This window comes from Cornus florida, unplaced genomic scaffold (genome assembly GCF_030987335.1).
Source record: "Cornus florida cultivar Cherokee Brave unplaced genomic scaffold, ASM3098733v1 CherokeeBrave_3.0.0_Hap2_scaffold_78, whole genome shotgun sequence".
In the NCBI taxonomy this organism is placed as follows: domain Eukaryota; kingdom Viridiplantae; phylum Streptophyta; class Magnoliopsida; order Cornales; family Cornaceae; genus Cornus; species Cornus florida.
Window position 1 is genome coordinate 33,229 of NW_026775910.1, and position 23,004 is coordinate 56,232.

Below are 23,004 nucleotides of genomic sequence, written 5' to 3' on the forward strand. Positions count from 1 at the left end.
CCAAAGAATTATCAGCTATTGGTGTTTGGTAGAACGATAGGGTGTGAGTCTTAGTCAAAGTCCATTGTACTTTGTGTCAAATATAATGGATCGGTTTACTTTGGACTGTACAGTCCACGAGATTTTTCGTACACAAACAGTTGGTCTATTTTACCAATTGGGGTTTCCTTGCTAAAAATCCTGGTTTCATCTCTAACTCTATTACTTTGGTTTATTTTATCTTACATGTGATTAATTTATCAATTACTAAAATAAGTAAATGTAGAAAGACATAGATCTGTTTCTAAAAATACAAACTTTCTAATCTTCAGCAACATAAACTCATAAATTGGTATCAGAGTCAATCTCTACACATTAAGTTAATCCTTATGGAAAGTTTTAATTATTTTTCAAAAATTTGTTTTCATCATATCTTATGCGTTGAAAGAAGATGGTTTTAATCAACGTGGTCCGTTATTTGAAGGAAACAATTATAATTTTTGAAAATCTAAGATGAGAGCCTATTTGCAAAATTTAGGAGGTAAAACTTGGCTATAGTTGAATCTGGTTATGTGACGGCCCTAGTTCTTCATGCCAGTGCGTCTAGTGATGAACCGAAGATTGACCCGATAACGGATCCAGATGCAGAAGTAAGAAATAAAACAACGGTCTCCCAAGGCATAACATGCCTCTAAGACGCTTTGATGACCTTCCATGAGGTGGTGGAACTCAATGAGAACTGACAAGGAAGTAAAAGATCAAAAATATGACAAATAAGCTCCCAGGCGTAAAATAGTTATTTTGTAAAAATATGGATTTAGGTGCTACTGAGCATACCGCTGGAAAGAATCATGATAGATTCAAGAATCGCATGATTCGGAGTTCAGACGAGGGATAAACGGCAAAACAAAGAAAAATGGACATATAAAGCAAAAGGGTAAATTGGTAATTATTCAGAAATATCTGAGCCTAACCAAGTACACCGTTGGATAGACGACGAAAAATTAGTCAAGTTCAAAAAAAAATTTACTCGATTTGGAGTCCGGACGTAGGAGAAAGGTCAAAAACAAAAACAATGTTACGGCGGCCCGACGAGGGTCACGACTGCTACAATGCTGCCGACCCACTACTGCTGCAACTGAGAGTAAAAATGGGCATCAAAACGGAATTTTTTTGGAAAAACTCAAAGAAGAAACCCTACCTAAAATCAAGTTTTCTACCCAGTATCGTGGACGAAAACAAAAAAAATACACTGTAAAATGCTCAGAATGCCCCCAAGAAAATCATGTCAAGAGGGTAAAAATCAGTCCTAGCTACTGCCCAAGAAAAGAAAATGGGGCTTCGGGAGGTTTTTAAATTGTCTAAATTAAAAATGAAATCTTAAAATACACCTACAAGACCCCCGAAAGTTTAGGATCAGTCGTCACACTTTTCAAGAAAAAGTAGATGAATAGTACCAAGTACACTTGTATTAAAATTTAGCAAAAACCTGGCAACAAGGATTTTTTGAAAAAAAAAATGGGTTTTTGAGAGCCAAGATGACGTTTTTTGGAAAAACACAAAGAAGAACCCCCCCCCCCCCCCCCCCCCCCCCCCGGAAATCAAGTTTTCTACCTGACAGTGTAGACGAAAATAAAAAAAACACACTGTGAATTTCCCGAAATTCCCCTAGAATAGAAAAGGGTAAAAACTCAAAAAAATGCAACTTTAAGTTTTTGTTTCACCAAGAATGGTATTGTGTGCCAAACTGAATATGTAAGCATATGTAATATTATAAAGTAGATGTACTACAATGGTCTACGGGCTCATTACAATCCATTTACAAGTTTTGGCATACCAAACCTCAAATTCTCACAAATAGGCTACAATGGCAATATTTTAGTTTTAAAGAAAGAATACTTGTAATCTTTAAAGTTAATAGCTCTTGGCCTCATGGCATACATACAAAGTAAGCATCCAAAAAGTGTACTTAGGTACACATTACATATTTCTAGGCGAAAATAACATTTTACAACTAAAAGATGCTACATGCTAACACTTGCATGTTTTCCAAAATACATCAAAATACTTCAAGGTATTAAGGCAACTTAGGGATGTGATACATCCCAAAACAAAGTTTCTTTACCTGTAAAATATCTCAAATAATTAGGGTGAGTAATCAAGTTACTCGTAGGATGTGGTGCATGCGCATACCCTATAGTTTCAAGTATAATGTGAACCAAACATAGACTATCACAAGGGTGTATTCCACCTAACGTCTATGTTTCCATGGTACTCTAAGGGATCATCTCAAGCTAAACAAATGTTTGAAATGATAAACGCATAGCATCCAAGTATACATAAACAAGTACACTAACCACATTTAAACTAAGATTACTAAATCATAAGTTAAAAGAAATCCATAATTTACAACTTGGAAAGTAATGCGAAATCAAATAATGAAAAGACTAGGATATGTGGCCACGAGACCATACAAGTTATTTCGGGTAATTATAACCCACAAGGTACAACCTAGTGGGCACTATGACTTAGGAGAATTATTACCCTCCGTACTAGAGCCGAACCTTAGCCATCAAACATTTCATATCCTTACAAGCTTCCAAAAATCAACAAGTCCATGACATTTATATAATCTCAATGCATGAAACTACCTACTAAGCACAAGTAGGGTGAAACCACACAAACCATGCCCTAAGGTTGCATGTCTAAAGTGGCAATCTAATGATACTACACATTATGCCATATAAATTTAATATTAATGTAGACTACAATTACTAACCATGCAATATAGTAATTTACCTATAAGTAATTATAAGTGCTATATACAAGATTTTCATACTAGACTTTCAATGAAATCTCTATTACTTAATAATACAAGTGCAATTTCAAGATATTCATAATAAACCCTCAATGAAATCACAAGTATTAGGCAAATTATTAGACAATAACCTACCTATACAATTTAATAGTCATATACATGCTTTTATCCACAAATCCTAAGTCAAGTATATAAAATCTCTATTTACATGCAAATACAAGAATTTAAAAAGCATGTAATCAATATATATTAAGCTCCAATATATATAAAACCTAAAGAGGATAAACATACAACCACCCCTACCTCAATAGAGAATTGAATCTCTATAATCCAAAGCAACCAAACTTAAAATGAAAAACCAAACTAGGGTTTTGTAGAGGAGAGTGAGAGGAAGATAAAGTATTCCAAGCTTAAAGGTCTTAGGTGAGTGGAAGGGTACCAAATGAAGCTTAAAGTTTTAAACCAAGTTTTTCCTTCAATTGTGGCTAGATTAGGGTTTGAGAGGAAAGAGGTCAAATGAAAATGAAATGCAACCCTAAACTAAATGTGGTGGGATTCTCCACTCACTATGTGCTCTTGCACTACCTCTCACACACACACAATTGCAAGACCAATTGTGAAGCCTACACTTGTCACCATCCTATGTAAACTTTCAAGACTTAACATTGAGCCTACACTTGTCAACCATCCATGTCAACAAGTGCTCCTATCCTAGGCCAACAAATGGGTGAATCTCCACCCTCCATGTGTCAAGAGATTAAGCCTCCAAGTGGTTCCACCACAAGATCAACAAGTGGCACAATGAGAGTGTGACTCTTGTCACATTTTTAAAAAATTGCAAAAATGTCCTTTTTGAATATATCTTCCAAATTAAATTGCAAAATGGTTCCTAAGACGAAAAATAATTACTTTACATAATTACACTAAAACCCCTCAAGTTATGAATATTACCAAAAAGTTATGCATTCATACCCTTTACAAGAAAAATAAACATTTAATATGTTTTTCTACAAAAGTAAAAATATAGATATCATGAAATTTAAATATCACGGATGCATGTACGGCCGAAATCAAATCCGAGCACAAAAAGTGAGGTTATGCAAGGAAAAATGATAAACGAGAAAAAGAAATAATTGGAAAAAGACGAAAATGGTAAAAAAAGAAAATTGCCGAAAAAAAAAGAAAGGAGGGAAATGACCGGGTCATTACAGGTTATATACCACCTATATAGGATAAAACTATGGATGGTAAAGAAATCAAAGTTTTGAAAGATTTTTTTACTTTTACTGTTGTTGAAACTGATGAGAATAATGATGAAAAGCTTTATATGTAATTATAAATTCCGTTGTTTCATCTGAATATGCTAGAATTTCTAATTGTAAAACTTTTAAAGACACTTGGGATATTTTGCAGGTTATTCATGAAGGGACTTCAAAAGTGAAGTTGTCCAAAATTCAAATGCTTTCTCATAACTTTGGGAGCATTGTAATATGATGAAGCCAATGAAGTTCTTAATGAACAGGTTTAAGAGGATGAAAATGATGAAGAAAGATTGAAGAAGATATTCGGAGAAACTATTGAAGTCAAATTAGCTGTCAATAAGTTAGCAAAGGAGCTTATCCAAGCAAAAGAAAAGAATAAAGATCTAAGAAAACAGATTGATGAAGGAAAAATAAAAACTTTTGAAAGTGATTCTATTATCTCTAATCTCAACAGGAAGATCATCATTCTTGAAGATAAGGTAAGTAGTGCTAACTTTTTAAAAGAATATCTTGCTCTAAAAATTGGTTATGTTGAACTTGAATTGAAAATTGCTCAAGATAAACTGAAAAGGTTCACTATTGGTTAAGTCAAATTGAATAAGATGATCAACATAGGTAAGAATATGAATGATAAAACTAGGTTAGGTTTTGAAAAAGACTCATCTAGTAGTCAAGGAAAAATAGTTTTTGTGAAGCCTATTGATAATTCTATGCCTAATCTAAGTTTGATTGATGATTTGCATTATGATATGTCATATATGCCTAAATTGATGCATTGCACTTTTTGTGGTAAGAATGGACATAACCATCATTCATGTTTTCACAGGAAAAAAAAAATTCAAAATTCATTCTCATGATGTTAATGCTAAGAAAAAGGTGCATTATAGGAAGAAGAAGAATGTTGTGGCACCTATGAATTCTAAAGCTAGAAATTTGCCTAAGAAAGAGGTAAAATATGAAAGAGAATTTCAAAAAGTGAGAGTGAGAACTGTGTGGATCAAAAAGAAAGATTTGAGCAATTATATGCCAGTTGAGTCTGTGAAACTAGTTTCCTAAAGTAAACTGAGTCCTAGGATGATTAGTGGTCATGATTTTATGCTTAAATGAAAATTTTGTTGCCATTGGATCACTTGCTTGGGTTTCGTTAAGGTTTTTGAGTCATTGAGCATATTCTTTATGATAATATGTATGAAAATTCGTTCATTGAATTTATTATCTATCTTTGAATTCAAATTATGACACATGATGATTTGATAAAAATAGATTCTTGGATTGTAATCTATACAATGAAAGATAATTTGCATTGATTAGGAGAGTTTTAGATTTAAATCTCTTGAGTTTATAGTTTTTGTGCACTGGTCTATCTCTGAAAATTTTGATTGACTATCTTTGAATTATTGACTAGGATATATTGATCATAAACGCTATAAAAGTTATTGTCTGAAAAAAAAAATAGGAGCATAAAATTTTTTTTGCTGAATTCTTTGTTTAGGAAAAGGTTACCTATTAAGTTTGGATCGAAAGCTCCCATTAGACTCTGAAGATGAGCTAATTGAGTAAAAAGAAAGGTAGAGACAAGTTGTCATGGGGAATTGTTGTCTGATCTTTACAGTGAAAGCCAGCTTACTTAGAAAAAATTGCTCAAAAATAATCTTATCTTGATGTTTTTAGCTCCATATTATTTAGACAATGATTTATTGAATTTGATTAAAAATTGATGAGATTGGATTTCACACACACACACACATGAACTTGCTAGATTAATTTCAAAATGTCTCAGTAAAATTTACAAGTTGAATTTCATGTTGTAATTATTTTATGAGATTTGAAATAAAATGAAGATTCTGTGGAGTCAAATATTTGTGTTCATAGATACTCAGAAAATTCTCTGAAAATTTGGATCATGTGTGGACTTGAAGATTAAATGCTCAATGTTTTGTTTTTGTTAAAAAATTTTTTTTTGAAAAGTTCTGAAAATTCAAAAAGAGTTTGATTTTTAGGTTATAGATTTTTTCTTTTTCCTTTGATCATTGAATATTTAAAAATTCTGAGAAGAAAATTTTTTGTTGAAAAATTCAAGTCTATGAAGTTCACTACCCAGTTGCTACCGGTACAGAGTGCTTCTACCGGTTCAAAGGTGCAAAGATAGTAAGGCCAACCACACTGTTCATTGGCTACCGGTTCTGACATTCCCTACCAGTTCAGTAATGCAAGCCATTGAAAAAATTCATCTCTGGCCATTTGCTACCGGCACTAAAGATTGGCTACTGGTACAGGACTGCTTTCCATTACACAATTGTGCACTACCGCTTGGGAATCGGTTCCCAACTTGGCTACCGGTTCCTGGTAGCGAGTTTTGACTTTTAAATGCTTTATTTATGTGTTGTTAGGCATTTCAACAAACCCATTTCTCTCTCCATATTGCTCTCTCTTTCTCTACACATATTGCATACGTATATACATCTCTATATCTTCATATATAGCTTCAAATTACACTCTATAATTACAAATCATACATTGCATAAATCAATTTTGAGTTGAAGTTTGAAGACTAAAATTTGAAGGTTTGGGGTTTTAAACAAAAATTTCGAGGATTGGTTAAGATTGAGTTGAAGATCTTCGGGTTTGATTAAAGACTTGGGGGATGACATTGTCAATTGTTTTCCATGTGATAACTTGGATTTTTTTAAAATTTTAAATTATATTTATTTCATGTTTTTAAGTTGACAAAATTGATTATTTTGTTTTAATTAGAGACTTACCCATTGGAGATTTTGGGTTTCAGTTTATTTGATTTGATTTTTTGATTACGTATTATATATATATATATATATGTTTGTGTAACATTTGATGGTGGCAGCAAGGTACCAGCAAAATGGAAGAGAAAAAGGAAATGGAAATGGGTATTTGCGGGACCCACAAAAGGGATACTTATTGGTTTAGTTTTATTACATTATATATATATATATATATATATATATATATATATATATATATTGCATCTATTAGATGGGGAAAAGGGTGCAGCCCAAATAGAGATAAGAAGGGAGCAAATGAAGGAAAGAAAAGAGAAAGTGGGGCGGGACCCACTAGGATTTGTTTGGCTAATTTTTCTTGGCTTTGAATTGTTCACGTGGCCTTATTTTGGTGGTGTATATCGTTATTAGTTGTTTGTTTGATATGATGGAAAGAAGAAAGGAGATAATAAGGCAAGTGGTTGACGAAATTGAAAAGAAAAGAAAGAAAAATGTAATGATTTAGTGGGGTCCACCAGAAGACTTTTTGGGCCAAAATTATTTATGCGCATGTGGGTTTGTTGGCTGATATTTATGTGAGGTCGGTGGATTTGCTTTATATATTTCATGTGTGTGTGGATTAAGTGAATGCAAAGACAGAAGGAAAATTAGAGAGATTTCAGAGAGGGCCGAGATTGAGGAGGGACAGAGAGTGAGCCGAGAGTCTGCAGAGGAGGCCGGAGGTTTGAAGACTTGGTGATCCAGTGAGGAAATTCTTTTTCAGTATAGGGTTCTCTATACCTTGAATGGCATGGGATGGTTTTGCTTCAATGTTTTTTATTAAATGTTTTAATTAAATGCATATGTATTATTTATATCCTTACATGAATATGTATGTTTTGTGAAGTTGTTTTGTTAAACCTCCATAAAATTCTTGTTATGGTTTTTTCTACTGAGACTTTCTGTCTCACCACCCTCCAGTTTCAAGTACCGAAGATGAACGGAATTTGCTAGATTTGGGCTTAGGTGGAAGAGCTGGCGTTGCGAGATTTATTTTATTTATTTAGAGAATTTTTATGTATATTTGAGGAAATTGATTTTGTATTTGATGTATTTGGATTTGTATAAATTGAGGATTTTATTAGAATTTTCTGGTCATGACATTGCATCATTGTCTTGTTGATTTTTGGGGAGTTTGAAGATTCAATCCAAGCCTTCTCTAGAGCAAGTTGTGGGGTGTACGCCAAGTATTCGACACAATTACCAAGTGAAGTTCGAAACTTCAAACCAAATTTTTCTGAACTACACATGGCACCGAGAATCTCTAAAGATGCCAAAGGAAAAGGAATTGAAGCTCCAAGGGCTCCAAAGAGAGCTAGAACCGGGATCTATATCCGTGAACCTCAAGAGGTTCAAATGCTCCTAGGGACACTTCATCGTCTCCTATGGACTCGAGTTCTCCTATCATTGAGGTAGCAGTTGGGTATCCTTCAGTTTCTGCTATTGGGAAGGTAGAGTTCTCCCGTGATCACTTCTATAATGAGCACGATTGGAAGACGTACACAAAAGTTTACAAAGGCAGGCTAATAAAATCTGAAAGGAATGTGAATCTGAAGAAGCTCAGAAATAGTGCGAGTCATAAGCTCGTTGAGTACATCGAGAAGAACAGTTGGCTTTTCTTCTCTACCATGGAGCACAGCTACTCTCCTAACATGGTACACTATTTCTATTCCAATATCTGTCGAGTTCATGACGATGAGTATTTTGAGGTTTCTATTTTTGGGACTAACTATATTATGAATGAAGATGTTATTTATGGTATCCTGGGCGTTCTAAAGAGGGTGAGCAGTACATGCTATGTTCTACCTCTTACAGAGTTAGGGCCTAAATGGCAAGAGATTTATGACTCTTTATATGTTTCGGGTTCTCTGAGATTTGCCAACCACATCCCTTCTCGCTATCTCACTGATGAGGCGGCATTTTTGAACTTATTTGTTATGGCCAATCTTGGTTATTTTGGGAAGAATGGCGTGATTGCGCTGGATCAGGCTCAAGTATTATATCTTCTTGCTATTAGAGAAAAGATCCATATTGTTTCTTCCATTGTGAATTTGATGGTAGCTCATTACAAGAACAATACTAAGAGGAAGTCCTTTCTGTTCCCTATGATCACCATGGGACTCTATAGGAAGTTTCAGATTAACTGCTACTTCTCAGCTTCCACAGATTACTCAGATCTTTCCCTCCAAAAGGAATTTCACAAAGGATGATTGGAATCTATTATATTCTCTGATTCTTCAGAATCAGAAGGTTATGCTTGACGCCATATGTGATCTTCAGGCTGAGATGAGATTTCTTCGTGAATAGCAGGGAAGTGGTACTTATCAGGAAGTCTACAGACCTGCACCTCTAGATTAGTCTGAGCTTCCTAAGGATGATGATGATGAGACTGATGATGGGGATGACGATGACGATGATGATGAGGATGGTAGTGGTAGTCATGGTGGTGATGCTGAGGATATTCCGACAATTATTGTTCCTTTTGAGGCAGATGTTAATGCTTGACTTTCTAATTATACATGCATCATATTTTGTTCAGTTCATACATTGTCATTATTTTTGGATATTATTCTTTTGGTTTAATGACATGTTATAAACTGCTTTGATTGTTTCTCTTCTATATGTTTCACTTTAATCATTCTTATTTGCTTTGTCAATTTGTTCCAAAAAGGGGGAGAACAATGGCTAATTAAGGGGGATAAAATTTGAATAATGGATAATTTATTTAGGGGGAGTTTTTATAAATTATTTTATTAAACTTTTACTGGTAGTTTTGCTTGATCCATGTGCAGGAAATCAGGTAAAAATTTTGTCCAAGAGAAGAAGAGAACAGAGAAGAAAAATTCCGTGTCCTTGACAATTTGTAATCTATTATTTTTTCTGCTTGGATAGATTATATTTGTTTTAGAGTTTTGTCACAAAATTACCAAAGGGGGAGATTGTGAGATATAATTTTTGTAATTGAAAAATTTTGATGTCAAAACAAGTCTGATTGAGTTGTAATTTCAAGTTACCATATCAAGATCGAGATTGGCTGCGGAATTGGAAGGTTGTTCATACTGAGATCTACAAAACAGGAATAAACAACATATTAGGAAGTTGTTTCCCATTTATACCTATATGATATATTCTCCAAGTTTCCAAAAACAGAGGTTTTCCAAATTAGTTTTCAACCTTTCTTCAGAATTCTGTCAAGTGGGAACGGGTACCAAGTTTGGGAACTGGTTTAAGAAGCTTAGCTTCGAGGAATTCATTCTGCCCTTTGGAAATTGGTTCCAAATGTGGTTACCAGTACCAACTTCTGATACATTTTAGGATTTCAGTTTCCTGTTCTGTCTCAAACTTCCTAGTTGGTTTAGAATACTACCAAAAATCCTATGCACGAAAGTTCCCTTTTCTTATGCATGTTTAGGTCTTTAAATATTCTATATAAATCTTAATTTTCATCTAGGTTTGTACGAATTTTGCAATACAACTTTATAATTCTTAAAAGCATTAGAGAGATATTTTTGCAGAAAATCAAAGTTGATTTTTCTGTCTTTCTTTCTAGAACACACACATAAACACAAGAGTGTGTTTAGAGTGTTATTCAATTCCTGATTGTGATCAAAGTCTTGCATCTACAATGATCAGAAAAACAAATCTATTACTTCTTCTACAAATCCAGATATTGAATAACAGAGGTGAAACGATCACACTTTAAAAGGGTCAAAGCATTCGAGGAGTATTGTTTGATCTACCAGCAATCTTTCTACAGAGATCAAAAGTAACCCTAAGGTCAAGTGTTGTTAGACGAGACGTCGTAAAGTCAGAGGATTGTTAGCTATTGGTATTTGGTAGAACTATATGGGGTGAGCCTGAGTCAAAGTCCATTGTACTTTATTTCAAACATAGTGGATCTGTTTACTCTGGACTGCACAGTCCATGTGGTTTTTCCTACGCAAATAGTTAGTCTATTTTACCAATTAGGATTTCCTCGCTAAAAATACTAATGTCATCTCTAACTCTATTACTTTGCTTTATTTTATCTTACATGTGATTAATTAATTAATTGCTAAAATAAGTAAAGTTAGAAAGATACAGATTGGTTTCTAAAAATACAAAACTTTCTAATCTTCCGCTGCATAAACTCACACATCATTGTCCTTAATTCCTGAAGAGGCACATCCAATCCACTAGTAAATTCTAGAGCTGGAGCTCCATACGCACTTGGACCACAAACCCATCTATTTAATATTGAATATATCTCATTAAGCTTCGCCAAAACTGTTTTGTTGTCCCTTATCTACACAACTTGCCAAAGGTTTGAAAGAATTTCACATGAGGATCTTCCAACGCTGGGTTTTCGAGCTGCCGATGAGCTTTTGGGACTCTTGCTGACGATCGGTCAACATTTTGGTTTCTTCCTCGGGAACGTTAAATTCTCTGCCAAACGCTTCAATCGCATGTATCATTGGTTCCATTAAATTCACTTTTGATTCGAATCTTTTCAGCTTTTGATCTATGACGGCCCTGGTTTTTCGAGCCAGCGCATCCTGTGATAACTTAAAGTTTGACTAGAAACAAATTCGAAATACGGAAGCGAAAATATAATCAAGGTCTCTAGGGATGTACATCATCCCTAAGACATCTAAGTGACCTTTCACGAGGCCACGGAACTCAACGAGAACAAACGCAGAAGAAAAAAGGTAAAAATAGACCAAATATGGCCCCAAAGGCAAAATGGTTTTTTCACACAGAAACAAAGCCTCTAGAGATATACATCATCCCTAAGACACAAGCGTGACTTCCCATGAAGTCACGGGACTCAAAGAGACAAAGTGTGGAAGCAATGTTTAAAAAAAAAAAAAGGGACTAGTTTATTAGCCCTAGGGGCAAATTGGTAATTTTACAAAAAGATGCAAGTGCCACCGAAAACACCATTGGATAGATAATGAAAAATTAATAAAGTTAGACTAAAAAGTCACTTGATTTGGAGTCTGGATGAAAAAGAACGGACAAAAACAAAAGCGGAGTCAAGGCGACCAAAAACACCAGAGAAGCCCCCTCCACGCGCGCGCGCCCTTGTGTTGCGCGAGAGCAATGATGCGCACCGCACGCGCTGTGCGCGTGCCCAGCTTGCTGACAGCAGCATATTTGATTTTTTTTTTTCTAATTTTTTAAAACAGTGTACTATTTTTTACCCTTAAATGAATTTTTTTAGAAAAACACAAATAAAAAAACCTCCCTTAAAATCAAGTTTTTTAGCTGACCATGTCATAAGAAAATTTTATTTTTGATGTGAAATTCCCAAAATGCCATTATACTCAGTTTTGACCAAAAAAAAAAAAAAAGACTAAAAATGGCATTTTTTCAAGTGTTCATTTAACCAAATATGAAGCTGTGCGCTAAAACGATTGTGCATGCAAACGTACTAAGTGTTTTAAGACGTGTGGGAAAATGGTCCGTGACCACCAAATATACTCGATACAAAATACGACTTATTAAACCTCAAATTTGTCTAAAATGACTTTTAAAAGTAAAACTTGAAACCAAAAATACATAAATGAAAATAAAAGGCGTTTAGCCCTTGGCCACACCTCAAATATATTAAAAGAGTCCTAATGAGTGTGCTTAGGCACACTTTGCACCATCCGAATTGAAAATGACTAACTTAAAACTTTCAATTTCTTCATTTTTCAATAATTATTCATAAAACCAAAAGTACCTAAAAGAAATAACTTAAAAGTAAATGGCCCTTGGCTTGATTACATACACATCAAATACATTCCAAAAGGTGCACTTATGTGCACATTACATAATTAAAACCAAATATACATGTTTTGACATATAAAACCAAAAATAAGGCATTTCATATTAACAAGTGCATGAATAAAGTACTTCAAATTTACAAGACAACCAAGGGATATTGTGTATCACAAAACATGATCTCCATACCTGAAAAATATCCCAACAACGAGGATGAGCAACCAAAGTTACTCATAAGAAGATGAACATGCAAATGAACTAACGTTTTACAAGTTTATTAAATTGATTTAAATCAATACACGTGGCTCATGCCACCTAACGTCTATGTCCAAGGTGAGACTTAAGGAGCATCCTAAGCTACCTTAGAGCATTTTTACCATAAACCATAATATTCATGCAATTGAAAATGAAATACGCGACATGTAAGCATACTAGGTACAAGCATGCTAAATGAAATTTAAATATACCGAAATAAGTATACATGGTATAAGTATACTAAACGGAGTTGAAAAACACATAAAGTGAGTATACAAGGTACAAGTATACTAAATGGAATTTAGATATACCGAAGCAAGTATACAAGGTACAAGTATACTAAACGGAGTTGAAAAACACATAAAGTGAGTAAACAAGGTACAAGTATACTAAATAGAATTTTAATATACCGAAACAAGTATACAAGCACAAGTATACTAATTGAAATTGAAAATGCATGCACCAAATTACAAGTTACAAGTAATCAATGATTAACAACTTGAAATTGAATGCGAAATCTAGTAGTAGAAAGACTAGGACATTTGGTCTTAAGACCATACAAGTTATTCCGGGCTATTACGACCCACAAGGTACTACCTAGTGCACACTTAATGTTATAGGCAGAACTCTTATCTCCCGTACTAGAGCCGAATCCTAGCCGTAACATATACTCAAGTCCTTACAGGTTTTCCAAAAACATAAGTTCATGACATATACCTAAGTACAATGCATGAAACTATCTACCAAGCATAAGTAGGATGAAACCACACAAACCATGCCCTAAGGATTCAAGTCTACATTGACATACACCATGTCGAATCTTCAATGTATGATTCGTTACACATGCCAATATATACAATGTCGAATCATTATTGTGTGATTTGTTACATGCTATAGTGACATTATAATTCAACTAAATCAAATTATCATTAAGTAAGGTACAAGTACTAAATATTCTATAACTTAGTAACAAACTTCCAAGGTAAATATAGTAGTACACAACAAGATACATTTCTAGGAATTAACAAGTTGTTAAATCAAATAACCTCTACGCAATATTCATAAGCTACACGTGCTTTGAAATCATAATCACATGAATATACAACAAGTCTAAATCAATGGTTTTAGCACAAAAATAACATCAAATAAATGATTAAATCAATGGAAACAACCAAATAGAATTTAAATAATTAAATTCTATAGTTTTCAAATCAATTTCAAATAGCTTCAATTAATACATGTCAAAGATCATATCATGGTCATTACATATATCCCATCGATACTTAATTAAAGCTATTGAAAAATTAAATAGAAATTAATTAAACAAAATAATTAATTTCTCTATATTTCAATTACTCATCCAAAAATTCCCAATTTAATATATGTTAAGGAATATGTCAAGATCATCACTAATATCAAGTCAAAAACTTAATTACATCATTGGAATAGTTGAATGGAATTTAATTAACTTAAAAATAATTAAATCTCTAGATTTCAAAACAACTCAAAATCATTCTAATTTAATATATATCAAAGATCAAGTCAAGATCATTCCATATATCAAGTAAAAAACTTAATTGAATCAATGGAACCATTAAATAGATTTTAATTTATTTATTTAATTAAAATCTCTGGATTTCAAAACTAATCCAAAAATTCTCAATTTAATATATGTTATGGAACATGCCAAGGCCTAATTTAATACTAAGTTTTTAATTAATTCTACACTAGATACAACTATATAAATTAAATTTTATCCAAAGAATAATTAAATTAAATTCAAAATTTCATACAAAAACATGTATACAAGCTATATAAACCTTAAAGACAATTAAACACCAAGCACATAAACTTATAATCATCGATCCCCTACCTCATTTTGAGATGAAAATCTTAAAAGACACCAAAATAAAACTGCTCTGAATCCGACGATACTTCGGGGTTACGATGGGGACAACAAGGGGAACAATTATCCTTCTTGCGGAAACCTGAACTAAAAAATGGTCGAAACCAGATTCTAAAAAAAGGGAAATGACGGTCTCTTCAAGGCCGATGATAAAGCCTTCATCGGAGGAGGGAGAATCAAAGGGGAAGAAGACTAAAAGAAGGAAAGAAGGGTGGCAGCCACGGAGAGAGCTCTGACCGGCCATGGGAGAGAGAGAAAATCTAATTTTTTCTCTCTCTCCTACCCCTTATTTATAGAAAATCTCAAAAAATGCCCGAATGGGTCTCGAAAGCAAAATCTGTGCAGACGCGCTCAAACAAACACTGTGAATGAAAAAGAACCTAAATGAGAAAAAATGAACAACGGAAGAAACGGCGTCGAAAACCAAGTCCCGAGCAAAAAGATATGCCCAGAACAAGTTCGGTGGCAACGGGGCCGAAAATCCTAAAAATGGGAAAAATGACCGGGAGACAATTCTAAGAGTACGCGACTCGATGAAAAGTGAAAATGAATCCCGTACGAGGATTCAGGCCCAAAACGAGGCATTTTGCAATAACTTTCGTTAATTACACAACGGCCCCTACAAAAAGGGATAACTGCACAAATGACTCAGAATGAAAATATATTTCAAAAGATATTTTCTTAAAAACCTCCGAAATAAAATATCTTCAAAAGATATTTACGAAAAATACCTTAAGAAAGAAGAATGTTTCTGAAGAAACTTTGCATCCATGCCCCTACAAACACAGTGAACGACCAGCGTACTTTTCTACAAAAGTAAAGATATGTATTTCGTGGAAACTAATTAAAATGAAGGTACGTGAAGTTAGAAATCAAATCCGAGTACAAAAAGTAATGTTACGCGAAAAAAGTGACAAACGGGGAAAAAGACGAAAAAGGAAAATGTCCGAAAAAGAAAAGAAGAAACGACACAGTCTTCACCAAGACGATACCAATCTCCCAAAAGAATAAGTGTCGGGAACTATTCCTGAGCACTCACAATGATCCGAAGGGTGAAAACTCGGACTTAGAAAGGAAAACATCAACAAAAAAAATTTATCCGCAAAAGCAGGAAAAAAGAAAAGAATGAAAATGATAGGGTTATTACAACCTACTCTCCTTAAGGAGATTTCGTCACCGAAATCAGGAACATACTGAGGAGAACCAAACTAAGATCGAACGCAAGATCAAAGCAAGGGACAAATCATAAAGTGTTAAAGGACAACTCCAAAAGTTTTAGTATCGTCCGAAGAATAGGAAACCAAGAACTGAGAGACATCTCTCCAAACGAATCGGCATATTAACCCAATGTCAATCACCGAAAGAACTCCCAAACAACGACATGTCAAATCAAGACAGATGGCTAAGAACGACATGGCAGAAAGTGTAGTGACCAGAACCCATCCACAACGTAATCAAGTGTGTGGTAACAATGACAGTGTCTGGTGCCCACCCATACTTACTCGTCAGTAAGGTAGCATCAATGACAACTAGCACTCGCCCACAACATACAACTTTGTACGGTAATATGATAATATAAGGCACTAGTTCATAACTTGCTACCAACCAAGTCAATGCAGAAAAACTTCTCGATACAAATGACATGAATGTTGAAAATGATCATTACCAAAAGCACTACGAGAACCAGACATTTTGTGAGAGTTAGGGTAGCTAATCCCAAAACTCTGACAACAATGTCATACATACCATTACGCTTAAGGCCTTAAATCCTCAATGCTGGCAAAACTAACAACTCATATATCTTAAAATGCTGCAACAACAACACCAGTCACGAATCCACAACCTGTCAAGTCTGTGCCCTCAAGCCAATGGATCAGACCCCACGAAACCGAAAGCCTAAGCACCGATCTGAAGTAGACCTACCGTAAGGCTACATACAGAAGACAAAACGCTGGATCAAAATCCCTATTGTAGACAACTAAATCCTCAAAACACAAGTCTACTACGTAGCTCACACATCTCAATCCCAACAACCACTATCACAAAACCACATAGGAATATAAGTAAACAACAACATACTACGTATTACTAAGGGTATCTATCTGATAAACAAATTTTACATGCAAGAAATGTATCATTTCTATCATCATTCGAACCAACACATAGGCACAAATCTTAAGCATGATTCTAAAGCATACGCAGCATGCTAAGGTAGACAAACATATACAACACGTTAAGACAAATATGTATAGGCAACATGCTAAGATAGATAAACATATACAACATACTAAAGAGGACAAGCACATACAACATGCTAAGGCAAACAAGCATATACAACATGCTAAGGCCGTTAAAATAAAGCTTTTAAGCACTTAAACACATAAGCACGCAAACGTGTTATCAAATCAAAATATGCTATCAAAAAGTACGTAAACATATCAAAGCAAGTTAAAAAAAAGCATGATATGCACCCAAAACTTGTTGTCCTAAGGTTTTCGAACCTAAGAGATCTGATACCACCTGTGATGGCCCTGGTTTTTCAAGTCAGTGCGTCCTATGATGACCCGAAGTTTGACCCTAAACGGATCTGAAATGCAGAAGAAAAAACAAAATCAAGGTCTCTAGGGATGTACATCATTCCAAAGACACCTAAGTGACCTTCCATGAGGCCACGAAACTCAATGAGAATGAACGCGGAAGAATAAAGGTAAAAATAGACCAAGTATGGCCCCAAGGGCAAAATGGACTTTTCACACAGAAAAAAAGTCTCTAGAGATGTACGTCATCCCTAAGACACAAGCGTGGCTTCCCATGAAGTCACGAAACTCAAAGAGACAAAGTGCGAACGCGAAGTTTTAAAAAAAAATAGACAAGTTTAGCCCAAGGGGCAAACTGGTAATTTTATAAAAAGATGCAAGTGCCACCGAACACACCATTGGTTAGACAACGAAAAATTAATAAAGTTAGACTCAAAAATCACTTGATTTGGAGTCCGGATGAAGAAGAACGGACAAAAACAAAAGCGGAGTCAAGGCGGCAAAGGGCACCAAGGCAGCCCCCTTCCATGCGCGAGTGCCCCTATGCTGTGCGCACGCCCAACGTGTTGACAACAACAAATTTGATTTTTTTATTTTTATTTTTCAAAACAGTGTATTGTTTTGGACACTTAAATGAATTTTTTGGAAAATTACAAAGAAAAAACCCCACTTAAAATCAAGTTTTCTAGTTGACCATATAAAAAAATAAAAAAATAAAAAATTATTTTTAATGTGAAATCCCCAAAATGTCCTTATGCTCAGTTTTGACAAAAAAACTAAAAATGGAATTGCTTCAAGTGTTCATTTGACCGAATATGAAGTTGTGTTCTAAAACGATTGTACACGCAAACGTAATAAGTATTTCAAGACATGCGGGAATGGTCCGTGACCCCCTAATATGCCCGATGCCAAATAAGACATATTAAACCTCAAATTTGCCTAAAATGATTTTTAAAAGTAAAATTTGAAACCAAAAAAACATAGATGAAAACAACAAATATTTTAAAAGAGTCCTAATGAGTGTGCTTAGGCATATTTTGCACCATCCGAATTGAAAATAACAACTTAAAGCTTCCAATTTCTTCATTTTTCAATAATTATTCATAAAACCAAAAGTAGTTAAAAGAAACAACTTAAAAGTAAATGGCCCTTAACCTGATTACATACACATCAAATACATTCCAAAAGGTGCACTTATGTGCACATTATATAATTAAAACCAAATATACATGTATTAACCTATAAAATAAAAAATAAAGCATGCTAATAAGTACATGAATAAAGTACTTCAAATATACAAGACAACCAAGGGATATTGTGTATCCCAAAACATGATCTCTGTACCTGAAAAATATCCCAACAATGAGGGTGAGTAACCAAAGTTACTTATAGGAAGATGAACATGCAAATGACCTAACGTTTTACAAGTTTATTAAAATTGATTTAAATCAATACACTATGTCTAATTTGAGACTCAAGGAGCATCCTAAGCTACCTTAGAGCATTTCTAGTATAAACCACAGTTTTCATGCAATTGAAAATGAAATACGCAATATGTAAGCATACTAGGTACAAACATGCTAAATGAAATTTAAATATACCAAAAAAAGTATACAAGACACAGGTATACTAAACAGAGTTGAAAACACATAAAGTGAGTATACAAGGTACAAATATACTAAATGGAATTTAAATATATTGAAGCAAGTACACAAGGTACAAATATACTAAACATAGTTAAAAAACACATAAAGTGAGTATATAAGGTACAAGTATACTAAATGGAATTTAAATATACCAAAACAAGTATACAAGCATAAGTATACTAATTGAAATTGAAAACGCATACATCAAATTAAAAGTTACAAGTAATTAATGATTAACAACTTAAAATTGAATGCGAAATTAAGTTGTGGAAAGACTGGGACATTTGGTTTCAAGACCATACAAGTTATTTCGGGTTATTACGATCCACAAGGTACTACCTAGTGCGCACTTAATGTTATAGGGAGAACTCATATCTCCCATACTAGAGCCGAACCCTAGCCGTAACATATACTCGAGTCCTTACAAGCTTTCCAAAAATACAAGTTCATGACATATACTCAAGTACATTGCATGAAACTATCTACCAAGCACAAGTATGGTGAAACCGCACAAACCATGCCCTAAGAATTCAAGTCTATAATGACATACACCATGTCGAATCTTCAATGTACGATTCGTTACATGCTATGGTGACATTATAATTCAATTAAATCAAATTACCATTAAGGAAGGTACAAGTACTAAATGTTCTATAACTTAGTAACAAACTTCCAAGGTAAATACAGTAGCATACAACAAGATATATTCTTAGAAATTAACAAGTTATTAAATCAAATAACATCTACGCAATATTCATAAGCTACACATGCTTTGAAATCATAACATCAAATAAATGATTAAATCAATGGAAACAAACAAATGGAATTTAATTAAATTAAATAATTAAATTCCATAGTTTTCAAATCAATTCCAAATAGTTTCAAATAAATATATGTCAAAGATCATATCATGGTCAATATATATATCCCATCAATACTTAATTAAAGCCATGGAATAATTAAATAGAAATTAAATAAATAAAATAAATAATTCCTCTAGATTTCAAATACTCATCCAAAAATTCTCAATTTAATATATGTTAAGGAACATGTCAAGATCATCACTAATATCAAGCCAAAAACTTAATTACATCATTGGATTAGTTGAATAGAATTTAATTAACTTAAAAATAATTAAATCTCTAGATTTCAAAACAATTTCAAATCATTCCAATTTAATATATATCAAAGATCAAGTCAAGATCATTCCATATATCAAGTTAAAAACTTAATTAAATCAATGGAACCATTAAATAGATTTTAATTAATTTATTTAATTAAAATATCTAGATTTCAAAACTCATCCAAAAATTCTCAATTTAATATATGCTATGGAACATGCCATGGCCTAATTTAATATCAAATCTTTAATTAATTCCACACTAGATACAACAATGTGAATTAAATTTTATCCAAAGAATAATTAAATTAAATTCTAGATTTCTTGCAAAAACATATATACAAGCTATATAAACCTCAAAAATAATTAAAAACCAAGCACATATAAACCTATAATCCTCCCTACCTCATTTTGAGATGAAAATCTCAAAAGACACCAAAATAAAACCACTCCGAATTTGACGATACTTCAGGGTTACGATGTGGACAACGAGGGGAACAACTATCCCCCTTACAGCAATACCAAAATCCAAACCCGAACTCAAAAATGGTCGAAACCGGATTCTAAAAGATGGGAAATGATGGCCTCTTCAATGCCAATGATAAAACCTTCATCGGAGGAAGGAGAATCAAAGGGAAAAAGGGTAAAATGAGGAAAGAAGGGTGGTAGCCATGGGATAGAGCTCTGTCCGGACATGGGAGAGAGAGGAAATCTAACTTTTTCTCTTTCCTACCCCCTATTTATAGAAAATCTCAAAAAGTGCCCTGAATGGGTCCAACCCGGCCCCGAAAAGTGAAATCTGTGCAGACACGCTCAAACGGTAAAACATTGTGAACGAAAAAGAACCAAAATGAGAAAAAATGAACAACAAAAGAAACGGCGTAAAAAACTGAGTCTTGACCAGAAAGATATGCTTCCGACAAGTTCAGTAGCAATCGAAGCCGAAAACTCTAAAACTGGGGAAAATGACAAGGAGACAATTCTAAGAGTACGCGACTCGACGAAAAGTGAAAATGAATCTCGTACGAAGATCCAAGTCCAAAATGAGGCATTTTGCAATAACTTTTGTTAATTACACAAATGACCCAGAATGAAAAGATATTTTTAAAAAAACCCCCGAAATAAAATATCTTCAAAAGATATTTATGAAAAATACCCCAAGAAAGAAGAATATTACCGAAAAAACTTTACATCCATGCCTCTACGGATACAGTGAATAACTAGCGTACTTTTCTATAACAGTAAAGATACATATTCGTGGAAACTAATTGGAGTGAAGGTATATGAAGTCAGAAATCAAATCTTAGCACAAAAAGTGAGGTTACGCGAAAGAAGTGACAAACGGGGAAAAAGACGAAAAAAGAAAATGTCCGAAAAAGAAAAAAGGAGACGGCGCGATCTTCACCAAGACAATTCCAATCTCCCAAAAGAATAAGTGTCGAGAACTATTCCCAAGCACTCACGATGATCCGAAGGGTCAAAATTCGGATTCAGAAAGGAAAACATCAACGAAAAAAAATTTATCCGTAAAAATAAGGAAAAAGAAAGGAAGGAAAATGATAGGGTCATTACATGATCGTACTCGATGACTTCGTCTATGAACTTCGGAACTACTTTCAGTAACACACCAGTTTGATGCTCCCAAAAGAGCCCCTCCAGTGAGAATCGCCATCGATTCGATCGTTTTTCTCTCTGTAGAGAAAGAAAAAAACCCAATTCACTAAACCTTCAAGAGGATTTGAAATGGGTTTCTGAATCTTCAAGAGGAATTGAAAAAGGGGGTTTAAAGATCAGGAGGTATTGAATTGAAAATGGGTAGGTTTCTGAAAATCAAGAGGAATTGAATTGAATCTAGGTTTTTGTTTTAGGTTTTTGTTTGCAATTTCAGAAGTTACTCTGATTTTTCCCGGGAAACTTCATAGTCTGGAGAAATATTATGACTGTTGACAAACCTTTTCTCTATTTTATGGGCAGTTTGGAGGAACCGAAATATTTTTGGGTACAACTTAGGTGGGCTAACCAAAAGCCAACCCAAATTTTTTGGGTTTGGGTAGTTTTAGTTTTATTTGCAATAGCAAAAAATGAAGAGAATCCGACAAGAGGTGAATTTTCAACAAGTTGGGCATAACTTGAGCTTAATATTTTTGTCAATTATTGTGTTGAAGTTGTGAATTAATCTGACATTTTAATCTGAAATATCAATTCAAGTAAATCCAAATTTAAGATATAGTTAAACTTGAGTTCAGGGTCAAGTTAAAATTATATTGGAATTCAACATTTCATAAATGAATTCAAATTTTTACTTGAATTGCAGTCCTAGCTCTACTCTAGTTCAAATTGAAAAGTTTATTTACACATAAAAACTCTCATTATTTATTTATTTATTATTATTATTATAGTTTTTTTTTTAGAAGTTAGAGTAATTATGCACACACCCTATCTCTACCGAAATGTGAACCCTCGACTTTCTCTTTGGGGAGGAAGGGATAATATTGCTGACCAATTGGTCCTCTGGTTATTACTATTATAGTTAGTAGACGATAAAATCACCTCATCCAATATTCCAGCAAATAAGAAGTCACATGGAATAAAAAGTCACTTTTGTAATAGCAGCAACCATACCTAGCATAATTTTTTTTATTTTTTTTCTCTTACAAAGTACACATACATACATATATACAATGTCTAATTTTGAAACCCATTTAATCTTTTTTCGTCTGTCACTAAATAGGATTGAGATTTTTTTGCTCTAAGTTTAGACTTCATGTCAATCTCTAACAAATATCAATTCTTTTGCTTGTTAATCTTAATCATAAACTATTTCATTTATTGTTTTCACAAGAAATAAAACTTGAACTTAGATGGTATTTTTGGAGAAAAAAATACAGAAATAAATGCATTCTTGTTCGATGTACTATTACAAGAAAGATTTATATGA